The sequence below is a fragment of the Cuculus canorus genome, chromosome 19 (assembly GCF_017976375.1).
Source record: "Cuculus canorus isolate bCucCan1 chromosome 19, bCucCan1.pri, whole genome shotgun sequence".
In the NCBI taxonomy this organism is placed as follows: domain Eukaryota; kingdom Metazoa; phylum Chordata; class Aves; order Cuculiformes; family Cuculidae; genus Cuculus; species Cuculus canorus.
In genome coordinates this window covers 8,729,206-8,749,763 of record NC_071419.1, presented here as the reverse complement: position 1 = coordinate 8,749,763, position 20,558 = coordinate 8,729,206, and the positions used below count along the sequence as shown (strand labels likewise).

Here is a 20,558-nt window from a genome sequence, read left to right as displayed (position 1 = left end):
CAGAAGATGCTGCTTTTGCTCTGATAGCCTGGATGAGCAAGAGCCCAAAGCTCTGACTCCACCTTGACACTGCCTGTTGCTGCTTTGGAGAGGGAAGAAAGAGGTGATGGCCCCTCTTGGGACCTGCCGGACGGTCAGAGGCAGCTGATGCCGCACTGCTGCCCAGCGGGCACTGCGCTGTCCCGCTCACAAGGGAAGGCGAGGCAAGGCAGGGTGAGCACAGCAAATGGCAGGGCGAGGGCTGCCTGAGTGCAAAGCGACCCAGACGGGGCCCCCTCGGCTTCCCGGCCAAGGCAGGACGGAGCAGCCCAGCTGCTTGGGCTTGGCTTCTCCTTGCATGGCAGCTGGGGGGGAGAGCCAAGAGCAGGGAGAGACAGGGAGCGCGTGCATGCACGGGGGGCTGCGAATAGCCTCCCTTCCCACCTTCCATCAACCAAGGGGGGAAGAAATAAGGAATGAGTAATTAGAAGGTGAAATCAGGACATAAAAGAAGCAGAAAATCATCTCAAAGGGTGCTTTTTTCTTTTTAAAGGTTTCACCAAGATTTTTGCTTTTCCCCAGGGTGTCCTTTGCAAATCAAGCCTCACTGCAAAGGCTATTGGATACGACTCTGACGTCAGCAGGGAAAAGGTCCCCAGACTCTCATTAGAAAGGGGAAGAAAAAAAAAAAATCTCTTTTTTTTTTCCCTGACCAGTTTAACCTTTTCAGAACAATAAACAGGCTGGTTACAGGACAAAACCAAACAAGCAAAAGGGCTGTGGGCTCCACTTCCTGAGGATGAGTGAAGGCATGCAGCGGGCAAATGCCAAGGGCTTGAGCTGGCACTGTGGCCAGGCAGCCCTCATGCTCCCTACCCTGCCCGGCACAGCATCGCTCTGCCCCTGGGGTTGCTTTTAACCCATTTTTTCAGCACCCTGCCCAGGCATGGGGTGGGTTTTAAGCCCTTGCTAGAGTGGAAATAAGCTCATTTTACTACCTGAGCCAGTGCAGGCATGTGATGATGTGGGATAGAGGGGAGGCTGCCTTGGATGGGGAGCAGGAGCAACCAGTGGTACCCAAAGGCAACAATGAGTTTTGGTTTTGGCTCTACTGTCAACACAGCCCGCAGTGCTATGCAAACCAGTGAGGGGGGTGAAACGCTGCTCTGCCTTTTCCCCAGCATCCGTTCCCCAAACGTGCAGTGCCAAACTGATTTACTGCAACCCCATCGTGCCGAAGAGGGTTGATTAGTGAAGTGTCACAGCAGAGTGTCCCCAGCAGCTCCTTAAATGCCCCTTGCAGATCTCCTGCCCATTTTGGAGGATGTTGAGATGTCAAGTTTCGCATGATCCTTGCACACAGATACCATATAGGAGTAGCATAAGGTTAACAGCAGCTCTACACTGCAAAAGTAAAATATTAATATAAGTATAATATTAGCATTTAGAGCCCTTGGTTGTTACTTTGGGGCACAACAGCAGTGTGAAAGAGGCCTTCAGGGGTCAGGCTTGATCAAGAAGGGTCCCAACCATAGAGATTGTGCCCAAGTCTCTGGAAAATAAGAAATTTAACTCTTAAGGTGGTGAAGGGTCACACCTAAAGGAAATAGGCTTTTCCGAATTACAAAAATGTGGCTTGTCAGCCTGCAGTGCGTGGGTCAGTGCTGATGGAGTCTGGCCTGCAATACTAGGGATGGGCAGGAACCCAAAGGGAACATCTGCTCATCGCATGGTATTTTGGGTCTGGTTTCCTCAGCCTGGGCTGGGCAGGTCTCAGCGAGCAGATCTGGCAGGTCTGCTCATGAGAACTGGGCTGCTGCCTTCCTGCAGGAAGCAGAGGACAAATCGCTCCAAGGTGGGAAAAAGACACTATGAGTAGCAGATACAGCTGATGGAGGACCAAGGGCTGGGCCATTTCCCCATCCCACTACTCCTCACTCTCCTGAGGGATACCGGACCACATGCCCATGATTCCCCTCTCCTCTTTTCACACACCAAGCAGCCCCTTCCCTTGGCCCCATACAATTTCCTATGCTGTCCATCCAATGAGAAGACAACTTCCTATGTGATGTGGTGGAACTCTGCTTTAAAACCTACCCAGCACATCCCAAAGCCACAACACACCCATCCCATACACTCTCCCACGCCACTCAAGGAGTTTCCCCCTTGGCCCTCATCGTGCTATAGGGATGCAGAATGCTTTTCCCTTCTGCTGATGCCAGAACCGCGCTGTTGCGAGATACCAGTTGCCCCAGCTCAGCTGTGCTGGCAAGCGAGAGGATGAAGAGTTTGCCCAGATCTCCACCCAGCCACGTCTCTTCAGAGTGGAGAGGGAGGAAGCAAAGGGGCCGCTGGCTCCCGGCTGCCTGGCCCCCGAGCTTGGCTTGCCTGCGCAGGGGCGTGTGTGCAAACAGGGCTCTTCCCTCTTGCTTTTCCTTTCCATTTTGCACTTCGCTATCCAAGGCGGCAAACACAGAGCCCATCAGCCCAGAAAGCTTTCCCATTGCTCCCATGTCACTAGTACCATCACATCTGTCCTGTGGCGCTGCCACCCACGCTCACACTGAAGCCTCAGCCTTTCCCTGGGGTTTGATGGGGGTGCACTGGGCTGGAAGAGGTTTTGGAGGGGCTGCAGGGACCTTTCTGGGACAGACAAGATGATAAACCATTTGCAACAGGGCTAACACCTCTACACGCCGTGTCCTAAATGTTTTCTCAGCTACCACTGAACGCAGGGAGAGGTAGAGCTCAGCAGCAGTGGATAGGGAAAGCAGTGCATTTATTTTTGGGATTAGGATGCAATCTCCTCCAATTGCCTTTCCCAGCCTCTGCTGCAGTCCCTCCTGGCTTGGCCACAGCTCAGGACCTCCCCACACTCCACGGGTTTGTCAAAGGGCATCAAAAGATGCTGAACCTTGTCAAAGCAGAAGAGACAGAAAACAATAGGGGGGTTGTCAGGTCTTATCGCTTACCATCTCCACCCTGTACTTTTGCAGACATTCATCTATGCTTCCTCCGAACTGGATTCTCCCTTTTCCTACCCCAACCCTGGCCAAGTCCCCAGCCCAGCAAGGCCAGCCCAACTTGGACATCACCTTGATTTTACCCCAATGAGGCTCATGGGGGATGCCCACCTGCCAGCACCAAAAGCAGCTTTGTGCTGCATGGGATAACCCTGGGGCGGTGGTGATAAACATCTCCTCATCCCCATGGAAATTGAGCCCTGTTCCTCACATACCTCCACTAATTCAATTTTACACTATGTGAATAGACCTGCCAAACCTTTATTATTCTTTCTTCTTCAGAAGTTTGCAGCAGGGGAGTATGGACGGGCAGGCGGAGAGTGTGGGCGCCCTCCTGCCTCTCCCGAGCCTGATCTCTGCAAGAAATAGTCATGCTTGGTGCTCTTCAGGCATGTTTCATTACTCTCCTTTCAAAACAGGGGGCTGAGGATGGAGAGGAAGAGAAGTTTGAGGCAGATAAGGAATTGCTTAGAAACACCTGGGCAGGACGCAGTGGATTTTGGATTTAGGTGAGTGTAAGGGAGAAAAGCACCTCAAAAGCATACTCTGCTGTTCTGCTAAAGTAGCTTAGCCTGCTTGGCCTCCAGCTTGTCCCACTCTTGGTTTCCACTCCTGAGATGCCCCAGTGGGGCCCCTCCACGTCCTGTCCCACATGCACAGGTCTAAGTCCACTCCCACACCAGGACCACTGCCCACATCTCCTGACTCGCCCGCAGCCTTGCCAGCACTCATCCAGGGTTCTACATCAGCATCATCACGCCTGGTCACCCCCAACCCCTCCAATCCAGGGCACTGGGGACACTAAGAGCTGTGGCACACAGCCCTGCTGCGAGTGATGGTTCTGTGGCAGGGACCTGGATCAGTGGGCAACGCTTGGGAGTAATAAAAACACAGCAAAAATTCCTTATGATGTCCTATAGCTACTTGTGGTTTCAACACCATCTGCAGCTAAATCCCTTTGTAAAAGCCTGATCGATCATGCAACATCTTACACAACACAGGGATCAGCTGCAATTACAATGCATTGGTGCAAGAAAAGCCCCACTAAAGAGGTTCTTCTTTTAAAGTCCATGGATGAGAAGGCCTATTCAGAGGTCACACACTGGGAAATTGCCCGCTCAGTCACTCAGTCTGCAAGGAGATTGCCTGGATGAACGAATACTTGCACAAGTAAATGGGTTTTCATGGGAAACTTGGTCTGCTGGAGCCTAGGTCTGGTCCAGCACCCATGGCTGACACTGGAAAGCAGATGGGGGATGGCCTGTTGAGCCATCAGAACTGGGAACCTAAGCTCCTAATTACAGCTTTCCTCCTCACAAGCCCCTCAGAAAATCTCCCGCATGTGGTGCAGGATGCACGAGAAAGCAGGTCATCACCTCCGAGAAAGATCAGGTACTTGCTTTCCCAAACAGAATCTGGTTTCGAGCCCTTTCGGTCAAGATATTTATCCCAAATGGAACACAGAATAATGAGTTCTGTTAGCAACCAAACGCAACTGCAACAGGAGATGGGAAAAAATGTGAGGCTAGACACACAGATTACAAGACATTTTGACAAAGCTAGCAGTGAGAGTACGTAAAGCTCCTCAAGTTCCCAGTCACCAGAGCTGAGAGGCAGGAGAGGGATGGAATTTCAAGGCCAGGTTGGATGGAGCTTTGAGCAACCTGATCCAGTGGGAGGTGTCCCTGCCCATGGCAGGGGGTGGAACTGGATGGGCTTTGAGGTCCCTTCCAATCCAAACCATTCCATGATTCTATGACATTAGGAAATTAATATATAAGTACAATTGTTATATAGAAACACACAGAAGATATGGAATTTAGTTTTGTTTGTAAGATTAAAAAAAAAACTATATGGAAGAACAGATAAGGTCTAACACATAAAAATGCTAAATTTAAGGGCATTTTAAATTTATTTATTTTACATGTGACTGAAGCTTTGATGCATTTCACATCTCCAAATGGCAGGACCTGCACTAAGCAGTTGTAATATTTGAAGCCAAACTGGCTACTTGAAATGCAAATTAACAATGCGTTTGAATCTGATTTAACTTTCACATTCAATAACTCGAGCTTTTTCCCTTCTCTCTGCCCTTTTTTTCTAATTTTGTTGCGTTATTACCCACTAGTTTTCTTTTAAACATTAAATTACTCTTCTGCATTCTCTCCATTAGTTCCACACTGAAGCTATTTGTTCGGGATTAGTTATACTTACCTAACTCGAGGGGTGATGGGAGGATTACTGGGAGTTTGCAAAGGGCTCTGACTGTGGAAAGCACTATCTAAATGCTAAGTATTATGAAGTCAGATGAGCTATTTACTGATCCCGATAGGTAATACCCCCCCCTCCAAATTGGACGTGGAAATTGAAAGAGCAGAATCCTTTTTTTGGAGAAACAAATAGCGGCAGAAGGCCAAGCCAAGGTCCACAAATAAAAGAAATCCTAAAACATCACTTAAGGTCAAAAAGGGGCTGGGTTTATTCCTGGTATGAATAAGCACCAAGCGAGTGGCAGGACCCAAAGCACGGGCAGGGAGGCTGCGGGAGGCAAACCCACACCATGTGGGATCTCCTGTCCAGCCTTTTGCAGCACTTCCCCATCATCCATTACACAAATTAAGTGCCCAAAGAGCTTGTCTGGCAAGAACCTGCAGCCTGGCTCTTAAAGAGAGAGGTAGACCAAGCTTCTCTTCTTCACCAAGACAAGTTTTACTGATACAACATGATCTTTTGCTGGGAAATGGTATTTGATCATTTCATCTTGCAGCAGCACCTCGACATCCCAAGAGAGATCAGGGTCCTGTTGGGAAGGATTTCATACACATACACGGATCTGCTAGAGCAAATCCAGAGGAGACCACAAAGATGATCCGAGGGCTGGAGCACCTCCCAGGTGAGGACAGGTTGACAGAATTGTGGTTGTTCAGCCTGGAGAAGAGAAGGCTCCAGGGAGACCTTAGAGCAGCTTCCAGTACTGAAAGGGCTCCAGGAAAAAAACAATGCCCCAAGTGTATTTTGCACTGTCACCCATGGAAGGCTTGCAGGCTCCTGGCTGGAGTTATCCATGCTTGGCAGTGCAGTGAGGGATCCCAGAGAAGATGGGAGGCTGCCACTGTGCATGTGGGCAGAGGCAGGGGGAGCTCACTGCGAGGAACACGAAGCTGCAAATGGGAGAAAAGAATACCAGAAGCAGAAATTTGTGCAGAAAGAAAACAGGACAACAACCTTGGCGGAAGGTGATGGGGCCATGGAGGAGGAAGGATTGGAGGAAGGTTGGGTGGGCAGCCAGAGCACTACGATAGTGCGTGAGGAGACGGGCAAATTGGGCAGAGGTCTTGCTTCTCTCAAATGAGCCATTGGACCATGAGGAGGGCACAGGGATGGTCATTAGGATTAGCTGGTGACTAATTGAGGAGTGTGTATCCAAAAGCTGGTCCTTTTTCCATTTCCTTCCCCAGGTGCATCAGTTGGCCTAACAAGAGACAGTACCTCCCCTAACAAATCACATCTCACCGAGTATTTCTCCAAAGTGGAATTAAGCAGGAAAAAGAAAGCACAAGTACCAAGAGTGAGTCCTCACAAACGCAACCTCCAGCTCAGGGTTGGGCACTGCCACACAGATGAGAAACCCTTGTCCACAGCCGGTGGAAAGAGAGGAGACAACATCTTCCAGCCCCCACGCTTCACCCACCAGCGCCCAACTCATCTACGTTGCTCTATTCCCCAGCCAAAACTATTCCGTGAATTTGACCTTAACTTTTGTAATAGTTTGGGGGTGACGAACATGGCATTCTTGACGTAGCTAATGTTTGTGAAAAAAACAAATGAGAAAAGAAATAAATAAGCAAAGCCCAGCCGCAGACTGTGCTCGGTTTCGCTGTGGTTGACATTTATAGCCTACAGGAGATGTGGTGAGGATGACAAACCGGGGTGGCCAGCGGTACTGTGGGCAAAGTCAGGAAGAGCACTGTGGGCAGGACAGCAGGGCCAGAGAGGGTCTGGGTAGGTACCCACCCTGCAGCATCAGTCCAAACACTAGCAGGCTCTTTTCCTGGAAGGGACACCTTGACTCTCCAGGTCATCTCTGTGGTGAGAAGTGCTTGGCTAGAAATTCTTCTGGAAAGGCATGGGGCTAATTTAGAATCAGAGAATGGTTTGGGTTGCAAGAGACCTTAAAGATCATCCACTTCCATCTCCCCTGCAATGGGCACGGACACCTTCAACTGGACCAGGCTGCTCAAAGTCCCATCCAACCTGGCCTTGAACACCTCCAGGGATGGGGCAGCCACCACTGCTCTGGGCAACCTGGGCCAGGGCCTCCTCACCCTCATCGTGAAGAATTTCTTCCTAAAGTCTCGCCTAATGTTTCCCTCTCCATTTTGTAGCTGCTCCCCCTTGTCCTATCCCTGCACTCCCTGATCAAGAGCCTCTCCCCAGCTTTCCCGGAGCCCCCTTCAATCCTGGCAGCTTCTCTAAGCTCTCCCCAGAGCCTTCTCTTCTCCAGGTTGAACAACCCCAACTCTCTCAGCCTGTCCTCACAGCAGAGGTGCTCCAGCCCTCGGATCATCTCTGTGGCTTCATCTGGACCTGTTCCAACAGTTCAATATCTTTCTCATGTTGGGGATTCCAGAACCGGAGACAGAACTTCAGGTGGGGTCTCACAACAGCATAGTAGAGGGGCAGAACCATCTCCCTCGACCTGCTGTTGGGGTAATAGCTTGGTGCAAATTTTAATTCCATCTGACAGAGCTAAAGTCCTGCTTGCCCAGTCTGTGTGTCTTCCTACCCAACCTCAGGCAAGTGGCTTTATCCCCCTCCATCTGCTTAAACCATGGGCACAATGGAGCTGTCACCCCAGCGGGGACCATCAGCAGGTCCAGACCCATGACATTGGGTGGAGGTCTCTTGGGAAGTGCTCTCTTAATTAGTCACTAATCAAGACAAGTTTCCTAATTGGGAAAAGAAAAACTCTTGCTGGAGACCCAAAACACATTTTGCTGATTGCTCCTAAGAGCAGAGCAAAGGGGTACGCTCCTCCCTTTCTCTGCGAGCTTTAAGAGCACACAGAACAGCATTTGCAAGATAATTTGGTGGTCACAGAGGACTGGGTTTTATTCCTGAATTGAAAACTGGCTATTAAACATCATTTAAAGAACAAAATAAAAATAAAACAGCAATTTCTTTTTTTATTCTCTTCCTATCATCATCATTAACCTTCTATCTGCATAATATCCCTCTGCCAAGGATCTTCAACTGAGTAATAAAGTTTTAGTGCTTAAACATTATCAGTGCTCTGGAAGGGAGTATTCTTCTCATTTCAGAGAGAAGGAAACCAAGGCACAAAGAACTGAAATGACCTGCTCAAAGTCACACTGAAAATTATGAGCCGAGCCAGGAATAGACTCCTCAAGCCCTGAACCCTTGGGAGGCAGCGCGCCCACAGGTACGCTGCTCTTACAGCCCAATTAGCTTTTATGAAACGTTTAAGGAAACATTTCTTTTCACAGACTCTGCCTACTAATTTACTCCCAAGCTTTGCCATCCATGAGCGAGAGTGTCTCAGTTTTAGGTTGTCGTAGAAAAACTTAGCCCCTTCTCTTGCTTAAGACGAATGTGCTTTCAGCAAGTAAAGATCTCTGAAAACACAGAGCACACCGCCAGAGATGGTTAAAAAAGGGCCCAATGAGTTTTTTCTGGGGGTCTCTATCTACTAAGTAAGTCTGATTGCAAAGACTTTGTCAAAGAAGAGGGCTTTGCGTGGAGACACAACCACGGGGACCGCTGGGGCTCTGGGTGCAGAGGCACGCTTTGCTTTCCAGCGCACTGCTCTGTTCCAAGTCTGCTCAGCTTGGTGGGGCAGAGCTGATTTTTCATCTAAATCCTCAATGTCCCAGGTCCTGCCTTTGCAGGAGAGCCAGGAGAGAAAGGCAAGCAGGGGCAGAAGAGAGGAGGGCAGAAAGGATGGGAGCAGGCAAGCAGAGCACAGGAGAAAAATAGCTCCTTGTTTGCTTTCCATCTCTCTCTGCTGAGAAATGGTTAATAGGTTGCAAGGTTTCCACCCTTCCAGGACGGAGCCTTTTCCTCCCCTTTCGAGTGCCCCCTGCCTTCCTCCTCCAGCGACTGGGAAGCTGTGACTGCTCTACACCGCTGACACCTCGGCTGCTCTGGAAACCCATGAACTGTTTGAGAAAGGTCAGCTGGCAGCCGCTGCATCCCTTCTCCTTGCCTTCCCAGCCCGAACAGCCTCGGGCAGTGCAGGAGCCCCCTCTGTAGGCAAAGGCACACAGTTACCAGCATCCCTTGCTTCTTGACATGTTTTTTCAGCAAATCCCCTCTTTGTCCACCCCAAGCCAAGCCTCTGCCCCAGGGCTGGAGGGAGAGCAGCACTGCAGGGCTCTCCGCCAGCCAGAGATTGGGTCTTTGCTTTGCCACTCGTTAATTATTGGCCCCGTTACACGCGACGTGAACCGAGGCTCAACACCCAGCAGGACAGCAGGTTTGCCACCAAAACAGCCGATGTCTAGCCAGCTTGCTGTTGGCAAAATAAAACAAGCATGGATCTGTACAGTTCTGGGCTTTGGTACGTCTCCTAGGTCCAGAGCTGCTCTCTCTCCAACCTCTTTGAATCAGTCACCTCCTTTTCCCTGGTCTCTGGCCAGACCCGAGCTCCCTGGTGCCCCATGAACACTTTCCCAGCCCGTGTTACGCACACTCTCATGGGGAACAAAATGGGATCATCGGTCCCTGCTGCTCCTTTTCTATCCTCTCTCCCGCACTGCTTCATACCAGCACTGCACATCACCCGAGTGAGACTCTCCAGCATTGCAACAGCTTCCCCAAAGCGCAGCCTCAGACTCAGCTCCAGTTCAAAATGACCCCATTTGGCCCATTAGATATGGTGCAAAACCTCCTCCCAGGCACTTGCTGGAGCCAGCAGGGAATTAAGGGCAGATGAACACCAGACTGGAAGCGACAGAGGCAAAAATCCTATCTGGATGCAAACAAACTCTTTTCTTCCCAAAAGACAGAGCCATTCTGGGGTGGGAGGTTAGCAGCTCAATCAGGGGCTTCTGGCTGTTGCCATCAGCCACTCCTATGACACCACTTGACCACAACTTTTAAGAAAATGTGTCAATCCACCCGTGTTTACTGCTCTTTCCTCATCAGTTACAGCACCTCCTCCTCGGAGCTCTGCCTGTATTCACTACAACCTTTCTTAGATGGCCAGCCCTTCACGTGCCTCCAGCTCAGCCACACCACCAGCAGCCTCACAAAGATTTGCTAACATAAAGCAAGAATCCCCCGTCTTGGATGGTCTTCAGTTGGGGAAAACATACTTTTAATCACTCCCGGCCCCCTTTGTATGAAGCCTCAAGATGTGCTATCGCTCATGCAGACATGTACCCCATGAAAAACGAGGCGGTCAAAGCCAGAAAGGCAGATGATGAAGATGTAAAGGCGATTTGTAGGCACCCTGAAATAACTTGATTTCTCTAGTGTCCCAAGAGCACTCCTGTCTGAGACGTAACATTACTCACTCTCATTTGGAGAAGTTTCAGCATGTAACAAAAATATCTCCGGCTCAGTAATGAGGCAAGAAATCGTGCTTACGTAGCTGAGCAAGTAACATCACTCAACTTCCCTGTCCTTGCTGCGGAAGAAAAATGATTGGAGAATAAATTAATTCTAATAAATGTAGGATTCTGATCAGGCATACATAACGAGCAGTGCGTCTGCAGGATGAGCAATTGATGAAGTCATTGCTTCAAAGGTGCCTTGATGCAATTAGTCACTTGTAAAACACGCGGCAGAGGAGAAAATCCCGCTCCTTTTGTTAAGGAGCATGAAAATGCTCCATGCATCAGAGTGATTTATGGGTTACAGTGCAGCAAAATTAGAGTGCACTGCAATTAGGGTCGTTCTCTCTGAGATGAAAGGCTGCGGGGGAGATGAGTGAAAGGATGGACAGGATGCAGAAGGGCCAGATGAAGGCAAAATGCCACCACCACATTTCTGTGCTGTAGGTTTTTAACAGGGATTATTTCCCCTTTGCACAGATCATTGCTAGGGGAAAAGTGGGCTTCGCATGTAAAATCAGTGCCACTGAAGATGAATCAAGTCATTAATCACCAACATGAGTATCTGTAATTAGAGCTGCCAGGAGGTCACAGGAGCAAGAGTCAAAGGCTCTAATGGGATTATGGACAGAGCTGGATTGGTTTATGACTAATATTAGCAGATAAAGGGAATCTATCACTTGCTTGACGAGGTCAGCCGATGAGTGTGGGAGGCACGGAGGAAGGCATTTCCTGTCCCCAACTCTGCATCTTGGCTTCTGTGGCCCCTGCACCATCTGCCCACTGCCCTCCATGTGGAGAGGAGCGCAGCAGTTCACCCCAGCAGCCTCCTAGCAGGGCACACCATGGGGAGAGAACCCTTCCCGTGGGCACCACAGCACCCAGGGTGCAGGATCAGCCCAGGGCTGAGCGCTGGAGGGAGCTGGCTGACCCAGCTGTGCCGAAGCGGGGTCAGTCTCGGCACAGCTCGGCATCTTCCCAACAAACACGCCAGCTGTTTGCAGCTGGAGGACAGAGGCAGATGCTGAGCAGCCGACCCTCACGGTGCACAGCTGGGGCAAGCAGGGAGTGCCTGTCCAGCTACTCGCCTCCTGCCTGACCTGGATGAACCAAGCGGCTCTCCTGCAATCCCCCCTCCCCTCACGAGCTGTCTCTCCAGCTCATGTGATCCCTTCTTCAGCCCCATTCCCACCAAGCCCTGGCATGCCTCTCCACAGCTGCCTGCTCTCGGGACAGGAGGGAGCAAGGAGGGTGGGAGCTGGGGCCGGGCAGAATAGGCACCACAAATCCTCCCAACCCCCCGGGGAGGGGAACTCTCTTTAGGTCTAGGGACCACAGTGCCCGATTCTAAGCAGCTATTGCCACTCCTTTGAGCTCATCCCTGAGGACTGGAAAAGGTGTGGAAGCTTTCTAAGAAAGTTCTTTATCTTAATTAAGGAGATAGTCTCATGTCTTTGTCCCCAGAAAACAGTGTGCCGAGACAGGGCTGTGCTGCTGGACACCATCCTGGGAGCATCAGGCAAAAGCAGCTCCATCAGCAGCAGGGCAGCAGGAGGACCCTCGGTGAAGTCAAGGATGCTGAGAGAGAATAGTCCTCATGGCCAGTGCACATTGTCCCAGCAGAGCTGATTGTGCCCCAGGATGGAGCAGACCTGATGGCTTCTTTCAATTCCTTGGCTCCTAGCAGGACGGGCACATTCGCCTCGGTTTGACACTCTCTCCATCTATCAAGATGGCACTGAGGTTGGCCAGAGGAACAGGAAACCCTGTTCTGAATGATCTGAAGCCCAGTGTGAACTTTTGAGGCTCGAGAGAAGACATGACAGCAAATATTAGCTGTACGTGAATTAAGATCACTTGCTCTTAACTGTTTTTTTTTTCTGGATTTAGAGACCACACACAATTTTTGCTCATTACCAAGTGCCTCAATTTCCAAACCTGCACAATGAAGTTGGTGAGATTTATTGATTTCCACAGGTGACAGGATAAAAGAAAGCCAAATACTATCTGTGATCACCTACAAGCTCTCCTCTCACAGCACAGCCATGGTGCCTGCAGCCACTCTCCTGCCTTCACAGTCCTTAGGAGTGTGCACACATATGAGCCACAGAGGGGGAGATGGAGACTGGGGTCCCTCAACACACCTTCTTCACCATCCACCAGGGCACGTGTTCAGGGTCAACACCAGGGAAACAAAGATTGAGCCAATAACTGTAGGAGCTGGGCTGCTATGCAGGAAGAGCTGTTGCCAGGCTCTGAGCTCCAGTGAGGTATTTCCTATCCCAGTGTCACCCTACTTCATCAGGGTGAGTCACCAGACCACCATAAAAGACCTCAGGACTTTGCTTCTCTAGTTACAATCAAAAACTTCCTTTATTAAATTAAGGACCATCCCCTATCTGTCATCTCACTGTTAATAAAAAGAAACGAGGGCTGAAAGAAGCACTGCAGACCAGTGCCTGGAGCCAGGCTTGTATCAGCAGAACTCACGTCCAGCAGTGCTCCTGGACACAGCACGCAGGAACAGGAGGTGGTATTGATCCACATACCAAACAGGTCTCCAGCACAAATGCTGTGGTTCCCCTTCTCCAGCATCCCTCATCAGTACAGCTCTGAAACACTCATTTGACCACAGGGATAAGCTCATCTCACTGGCTCTGACTGGATCAATATGACATCTGTCCTAAAATGCATCTCTGACGTGGGACAGGTGAAAGCACACACTTCCATCACACACGTGCTCACTGCTCTACATGATCACCTCTAGGGTGTATCGACCTCTTCCCCATGATAGGAATGACGTGCTAGCAGGGAGGAAGATCTTTACTTGGTCCAAACAACACCAGTTCAGAATATGAGGCTTTTTCTGTTCCAGGGTTTCTGGAGACACGATGTCTGTTTGAAAAAAGAGATGTTCTCTCATCTGCACGCAAGCTCCAGCAGCAGGTGAGCACCACCCACCTCCCCCTGGGGCAAAGGACAGCTCATGGTCCCATTCCCTGGAAGAGCAGGATTACAGGAGTGGAAGGAGTTCAGAGACAATCACTCCCAGCAAAAACAAAGTCAATATGATGCTGAGATAAGACCGCTCCGTGACCCCACCGTGCAGGCCTCGTTAGTAGGATCCCAGCAAGGGAACGCTGCAGAATATCCACTCTATCCCCATAACCCAAACTAGCCACGGTAGTATTTCCTATTATGTCTCCATAACCTAATCTGACCCCCTCTAGGGCCTCCAGATGAATACCTAAGAAAGCTTACAAGTGCAATCACCCAATTACAGGGAAGAAAAGTTTATCCTATCTAAACAGCGTGAAACGTACCCTAGACCGAGCCACCCCCTCTCTCCTGAGAGCCAGATCTCAATCCCCAGCAAACTGAACAAACTGGGAAAGGGTCATGGGGGATATGAGGAGGGTCTCTCCCTGCTCTTGTATCATATGAAACCTATATGAGGAGCAGCTATTTTAATCAGCAAATCCCCTGACTCAAGCTTTAATCCCTCTCCATTTTTCCTTAACTTCCCTCACACCAGAGCAACGTGGGGAACAGAGGATGTCCCTCACCTTGAGCCACACCCCCCCAGCAAAAGGAGACCCCATTGCCCTGATGAACAGGAAGACAGTGAGCTATGGCCCTCAGGACACACAGGATTCACAGTCCAGCTTGGGAGATAGGGACAAAGGGCCAGTACCACCATGTGCCATCTAACATAGATGCACCTGAGGAACAAGGTGGATTAGAGCACTGGCAGAGCAGGCAATGGTCAGGATCACAGCCCACAACAACTGCAGCATCCCCAGGGCACCTCCTGCACTGGGGCTGAGAGGTTTCAAACAGGACAGAATAGGCTGCCCCAAGGCAGCTTTTATGCCTCCTTAGATCCTTTTCCTATCCTTATTTCCTTCCAGAGAAATGTGGAGGGATGCTGTCTAACTTCTTTTTTGGATTGAATTTCACCCACCTGACAAAGCTGAACTCATGGGAAGCCCCAACAGCAGCCAGAAGACTGGAAATAAGATTGCCCATCCTGTTCAAGATCTCATCTCAGACTTCAGCTAGAACGAGAGGAACATGCAAATCTCCGGGAAAATCCTAACCTGGCAGGGAACCCCAGTGGGCACCATTCAGAGCCCATCCAAATGGAAGACCCAAGTGTTTTGCTCAGCAAGTACACCAACATTTTTCCCAGAGCAGGGTTGTGTTGCACCCATGAATGCCCCACAGCCTGAATCTTCCAAGTAGCTCAGGGCTGCATTGCATCCACGGATGCCCCACAGCCCAGATTTTCCAAGCAGCTCAGGGCAGCATTGCATCCACGGATGCCCCGCAGCTTCAATCTTCCAAGTAGCTCAGGGCTGCGTTGCCAAGCACCAGCTTTGCAAATGCAGACTGAGCTTCCCTCCAAATTCCAGCCACAATGCATTGATTAGAAAAGCCTGTCTAGTCAATAACGGCTCCTGCGAAAAGGTTCCACTGAACCGCAGTTGCGTGCCATGATCCGTCTGACTGTGTTAGCAGCCGTCGCTTTTGATGCTTTCTGACAAGACGGATTTGTGGCCTTGACTTTTCCAGATCAGGACAAACTTAATCCTAGAGGATAAAATTACAGACCAGCGAAAAACCCTCCATGACCGGCCTCATTAACTGCCATTTAAGAAGTTCAGAAGTTTCTTAGCTAGAAGGGAGCATCTACAGCTGTCCTTTGCCTTGAAGGAGAAGTAGCTCTGAATAGACAGCAGAGAGCCCTTGGCAAACACTGTGCTCTTAAAGCACATGACGCACTCATGGCACCATCCTGGCTGCTCTGTCTTCTTCAGTCAGCAAGGAACGGGCAGACAGTCCCAGCTCTCCCCCTGTTAAGTGATTTGGGGGAAAGCGAAGATAATGCCTGGTTCTGTCCAAAAGGTGCCTGGGCAGATAAAAATAAAAAAAAACCTGGAACAACCTTATGGAAATGTGAATTAATTAAATATTTCAGCAACTGACTCAACCCTAATTGAGAGCCGAGAACCCTCCACACCTCCCCTTCTGCTTTCCAGGATACAAAAATGACATTGGTAGGTGGAAATAACTACAGCTGTCCCGGTGGGAGAGAAATCAGTGCTTCACAGTAAGTGTGATGGCCAAAATTAAGCACTTGCTTGGTGCTTATTACACAACACATCTCAGGAAGCAGCTTCCAAAAACTTGACCTTCTCTTCAAAAGCTTCTTTTTGAATCATCTTTCCTTTTGCTAACAAGTGAAGTGGATTGAGTACTCAAGAAGGCTACTCAGAGTGTTGAAAATATCTCTAACCATGTGCTGGTTCCAGGAGAGGCGGCAGCAATGACAGCTTCCACACAGCAGTCCTGCCCCGGCCAGGCTCCTTGCACACAGGCATTCAGAGATGAAGCTCTGCTGTATTTCCATCCCCAGCGCATAGGGAAGCTGGTCCTCACTGAGTTTGTGATCAGCCAAACACCTGCTGGCTGAAAAACCAGCTGAGATCTACTAAGGAAAGAACAGGTAGAGACACCAAGCAGTGGGTATAAGACTGACGACAGTGGGACACCGTCTCCTGACCAGCATCACATCTTCTCTACTCAGGTGATGTTCAAAGACCTCTTCTGAAGACAAGTCAAACACACAGATGCCCCATAAAAGAGCTGCATCCAAGGTTGAACACCAACCTTCGCAAGCACCAGCATCTGCACGGAAAGCAACAGCCTTGTATCATAGATATGGAGAGCAGAAGAACTGCCCTCCTGAAACCAACAGAGACTGCAATCTCTTTTCCAAGTCTCAGTTTGTGATCCACCAGCCGCAGAGCCTATGTCTTCTGGGCTAACTTACAAATTAAAACCCATCTACAAAAGTGGCACCTATTTCAGTAGCACTCACTCTATAGAGAGAGGTTTGCCTCCACAGGGCTTTACAGAGGTACTCAATACCATCACCCACACTCAAGATTATTTGCATCTTTAACAAAAAGTGGTTTAAATACTCATGTTTTAACGTCCTCCAAATGAATTTAAGTCCAGATGTTCACGTAGTTACCCAGCTCCTGGCTGGACCCGAAGCTCCTACAGCTTTCTAAGGGCAGTGTCAGCTCCTACTACTCTCTCTGGTGCACAGCCTGTTTGGAAGTCAGGACTCTAAAGATGATTTTAAAGCATGTAATGGGAGCACAACTTGGTTGTACAGTGATTGCAGTAACTCCTCACTGACAGGCACGTTATTTGTTCTGGCCAGATAGTTTTTCCTCTTCTTCTTGGCTATCACTGGTTTGCACATGACAGCAGCAGCACAGTTTGCACACAAGAGGGTGTACTGGAAGTGACGGTTACCACAGCTCTATCTCTACAGTCTCGGCCACCCAGACGTGTCAGAACGATGTTCTACAGAACAGAGTTTAGTTATAAATGAGATACTCTCAAGTCTCTATTTGGAGCACAGCTTGCAAGTGTACAAAACACTAAGTCTTCTGGTTTGATGTCTTTCCTTTTCTTTTATAGACGTGATGTGTATTCAAAGACTCCTCTGCAGAATCGCATTGCTCTAGAGAAGCCTGTAATGTGTCCTTCTCCAACCATTCCCAGTCCTGTTCCGTGTGTGCTACAAGCACATTCAAAGCATACTTCTATTTTCAAACCTTGCATTTTGCACGCTCACGGGAGCTGCCCCAACCAGCAAAGGGCCCCAGGTGGGTCCAACCTCCCAGGTGGGCTCCTAGAGATGGACCCGGCAGAGGTCTGCCTGCCCCTGCGCAAGGATGTCACCCTTTGTCTTTCAGATGAAGCTTCCCACCTCAGCTCCTTGGCTCCCAACACTAAAATCAGGTCAAGGATCCTTCTGTCCTACCCATCACGAGCTGGAGGATGCAGTACTCCCCACGTGGGACCATCTCAGAGGGTGGTTCTCAGCTTATGCAGGAGACCTTCTAAGCCAAGCCCACCACAACGAGCAACAGCGATACCCCAGGTCCCTCATCCAGCACAGGAAGGGACACGGCCTGGCTACGGCAACCAGAACTGAGACATAAAAAGCACTTTACACCGTGGTCATGTTATCCTCTTGTCCCTCCCCCTCATCCCCTTCAGAGCTTCTTAACTTCAGAAACCTTCCTCCAGAGGAGTGTTAGAGTGACAGAAAACATTTTCCAAGCCTAATATCAGTTCCAGATGTTCACAGCCATTTCAGTTTGTACCTCACCCTGTAAAACACATTTCTCCCTCTCCCTCTCTCAAGTGCAGCGCCTGCTTCGTCCATGACATAATGCGCTGGCGGGCTCAGCCCCGCGCACACACACACATGCTCGCACCCTCTTCGAGAGCCCCATGTTCAAACAAAGAGCATCACTCAACTACAAAGCTGTCGCACACATGGAGTTATGAGTAATTTCCACAAGTTTTAATAAACAGTTTGGGATGTAATTGCTCTCCGTCTTCTCTGCTGGCTCCCGAGTGGAGAGCTGCTCGCTCCCCACGCTCTGGTGTTGAAAGCGTGGTTTGTTTCGCACACAAGTTCACCTCCTATTCGCCTCAGATGGTGCAAGGGCTGTGTTTTTTTCTAAGCACCAGCAATAAGCCTCTTTAAAAAGCACAAACAGCCAAGAGCAGTTGGCCCATACGAACTCCCAGCTCCTTCCACCCCATCCCGCAGCATCACCACACTGCACAGAGCCCTCTAGACCTCAAAACTCCCTTCCGATTCTGCTCCAAGAGGAAGAGGAGCAAACAGTTTCTGGCTCAAGGGCCAGGGAGTTTTGCAAGGGTGTGAGACTGAAGGCTTCTGGAGGCCAGAAGGGAGGCAGAAGATGAGTTAGGCAAGCGTCTGGTATCACCTAACTTGCCATGGGGCTGAAGAGCAGGTCGACACTGCTCTAGCCACAGCCACTACAAGGAATCCCAATGAGATATGCTTACAACCACAATAAACAAACAAAGAAATGTGCACAAGCACAAATAACCCGGATGCTTGAACTCAAGAGATCCAAGGGATGAATGGCAGCAACCTCAAGAGCCCTCAAACCTTGCAGGACCCTCCCAGCCCAGTGTTGCCATGCTTTGCAGATACCTGTGGTGCACCTCCCAGCAAACTGCTCCTGCCTGCCAGCAGTGACAACTGATGGGAAAGGAAGATCTGCCAATATCCATCAAAAGCCATCTAAATCTTATATCCCACACTCTCCTCCCAAGGCTTCCTTCTTCTGTGGGTTGACTTACTTTTCTTGTGGATGCTGCTCAGATATGACGGAGATGTGCTGCAGCAAGACAGGCAAAGCCTTTAAGAGCTGTAGCAGTCAGCATCTTTGCAGACCTATACAAGGTATTTGCAAGTATCAAGTCATCTGGCATTGGGGGCCTGTAGGGTAATAAAGGAATCAAGGCAGGAACGTTGTTTTGTTATAAACAATATAGAAAAGAAGGAGAGATTTAGAATTGGCTTTTCTCTTTAATTGTTAATGGGGTCATTCTGTCCCAAATGCTCCCCCAGAGTAGGAGAGGGGAGGGCAGCTCTCCACAATGAATTCAATCGCCTGTCAAACACATGGCAGTCATAAAAGGAAAATAATAATAATAATCTGTATTTCCTACTCTGGCTGCCAGGCAAAGATCCAGCCACTTCAAAGGAGAAACCCCAGGTTTCCCCAGTCTGGCCTCACCTGACCAATGTGTGAGCAATCTGGAATCCCCATCCAAAACATAGCCCCTCCTTCGGTGGCTTGTTTTCTTTCTCCATTACTGGAGGGTACCCCTCCAAGATAAAGAACCAGCCTTCTTCCATGCCGGGAAACGAGAAACATAACCCAGAGGCCATCGGGCAGCTCTGGAAATGGATGCTGGCAAGGTGTAGGAGAAAGCTCCTGCGGGACAGGACTGGTGTATGAGCCAAAGAACCAGAGCTCCTCACAGGGGTCTCAACAAACAGCCAGGGCCCCCCAGGATGTGGGGCTCTGGCTCTTTCCAGCTCTTATAGCACAAAAAAATTTGGATACGGCTATAAAGGCTCCAAAAGCAGAATAGACGGGCCTGAATGAACAGAGAGGGTGAAAACTTCCTGATAGCTGTGAGCTGGCAGTTTGCTCTGTGGCAGCTCATGGCAGCAGAAGGCTTGGCTCAGAGGGTCTTAGAAAATTAACGAGGAGAAGGAAAATGCCACCACCACAAGCCGAGAAAGCTTCTGAGCAAGACCTATGGACTGCACGTGTGCAATTCCCGATCTGAGTCTGAATGATCTTCCCAAGATCACCTTCCCAACAGAGAAACACAAACATATCACCAGGATGTCTGGGAAACCCCTGCAAGACTCTGGGAGTGCAGCGAGGTTCCACCTTCAACATCAGACCTGTCCCCACCTTCAGTTTGGTCCCTCGTCCTTCAGGCAGCCTGGACAAGCACACCTCGCATAAGCTGACCAGGCTCCACCTCACAGCAAATGAGGGTTTTAATCACCCAAAAAGGCTGTTGCAGAGCCTTGTTCCACTAACAGGTGGAAATTCCCTTCCTACATTACCTGGAGGTGCTGAAATTCAGTCCTGCCAGTCTCTGGGGGAAGGCACACAAAGGTAAATCTCTGCATTGGTCAACAACACTGGCTGCTCCTGACACATTACCTGAGCTTCTCTAATAAATCAGATCCAAAATCCTTGAGCAAAAAGCAGTTAGGGCGTTTTGCTTGGATTTTTGTTCAGCGGTAGCATCAGTCAAGGTCTCAAGTGATATTCTCTAAAATACATCATTGATTCACCCAAATCAAACCTCATTCTTCACACCCCTTCACCTTACCCAGCAGCTCCTGGAGCATGGCTTGAATTGCTGTCAAAGCCTTTGCAATGCACAGAGTGCTCAGTTCAAACCAGTTGAGAACCAAATTCCAACCCAGGGAATTGTCAGGTTCCCAGAGAAGTTTCGTGCTGCTTCAATGATCTCCCCAAACACTGCGGGCTTTGAGTTACTTCGATAGGTAGGCAAGACAGCTTCAAGAGTCCTTTTA

At 49.7% G+C, this 20,558-nt stretch overlaps 1 protein-coding gene across 2 annotated transcripts in view; it reads right to left on the bottom strand.

Moving 5' to 3' along the window:
* Window positions 1-20,558, bottom strand: part of ASTN2 (astrotactin 2) — a 347,344-nt gene that overhangs the window by 64,024 nt on the left and 262,762 nt on the right. The window lies entirely within an intron of this gene.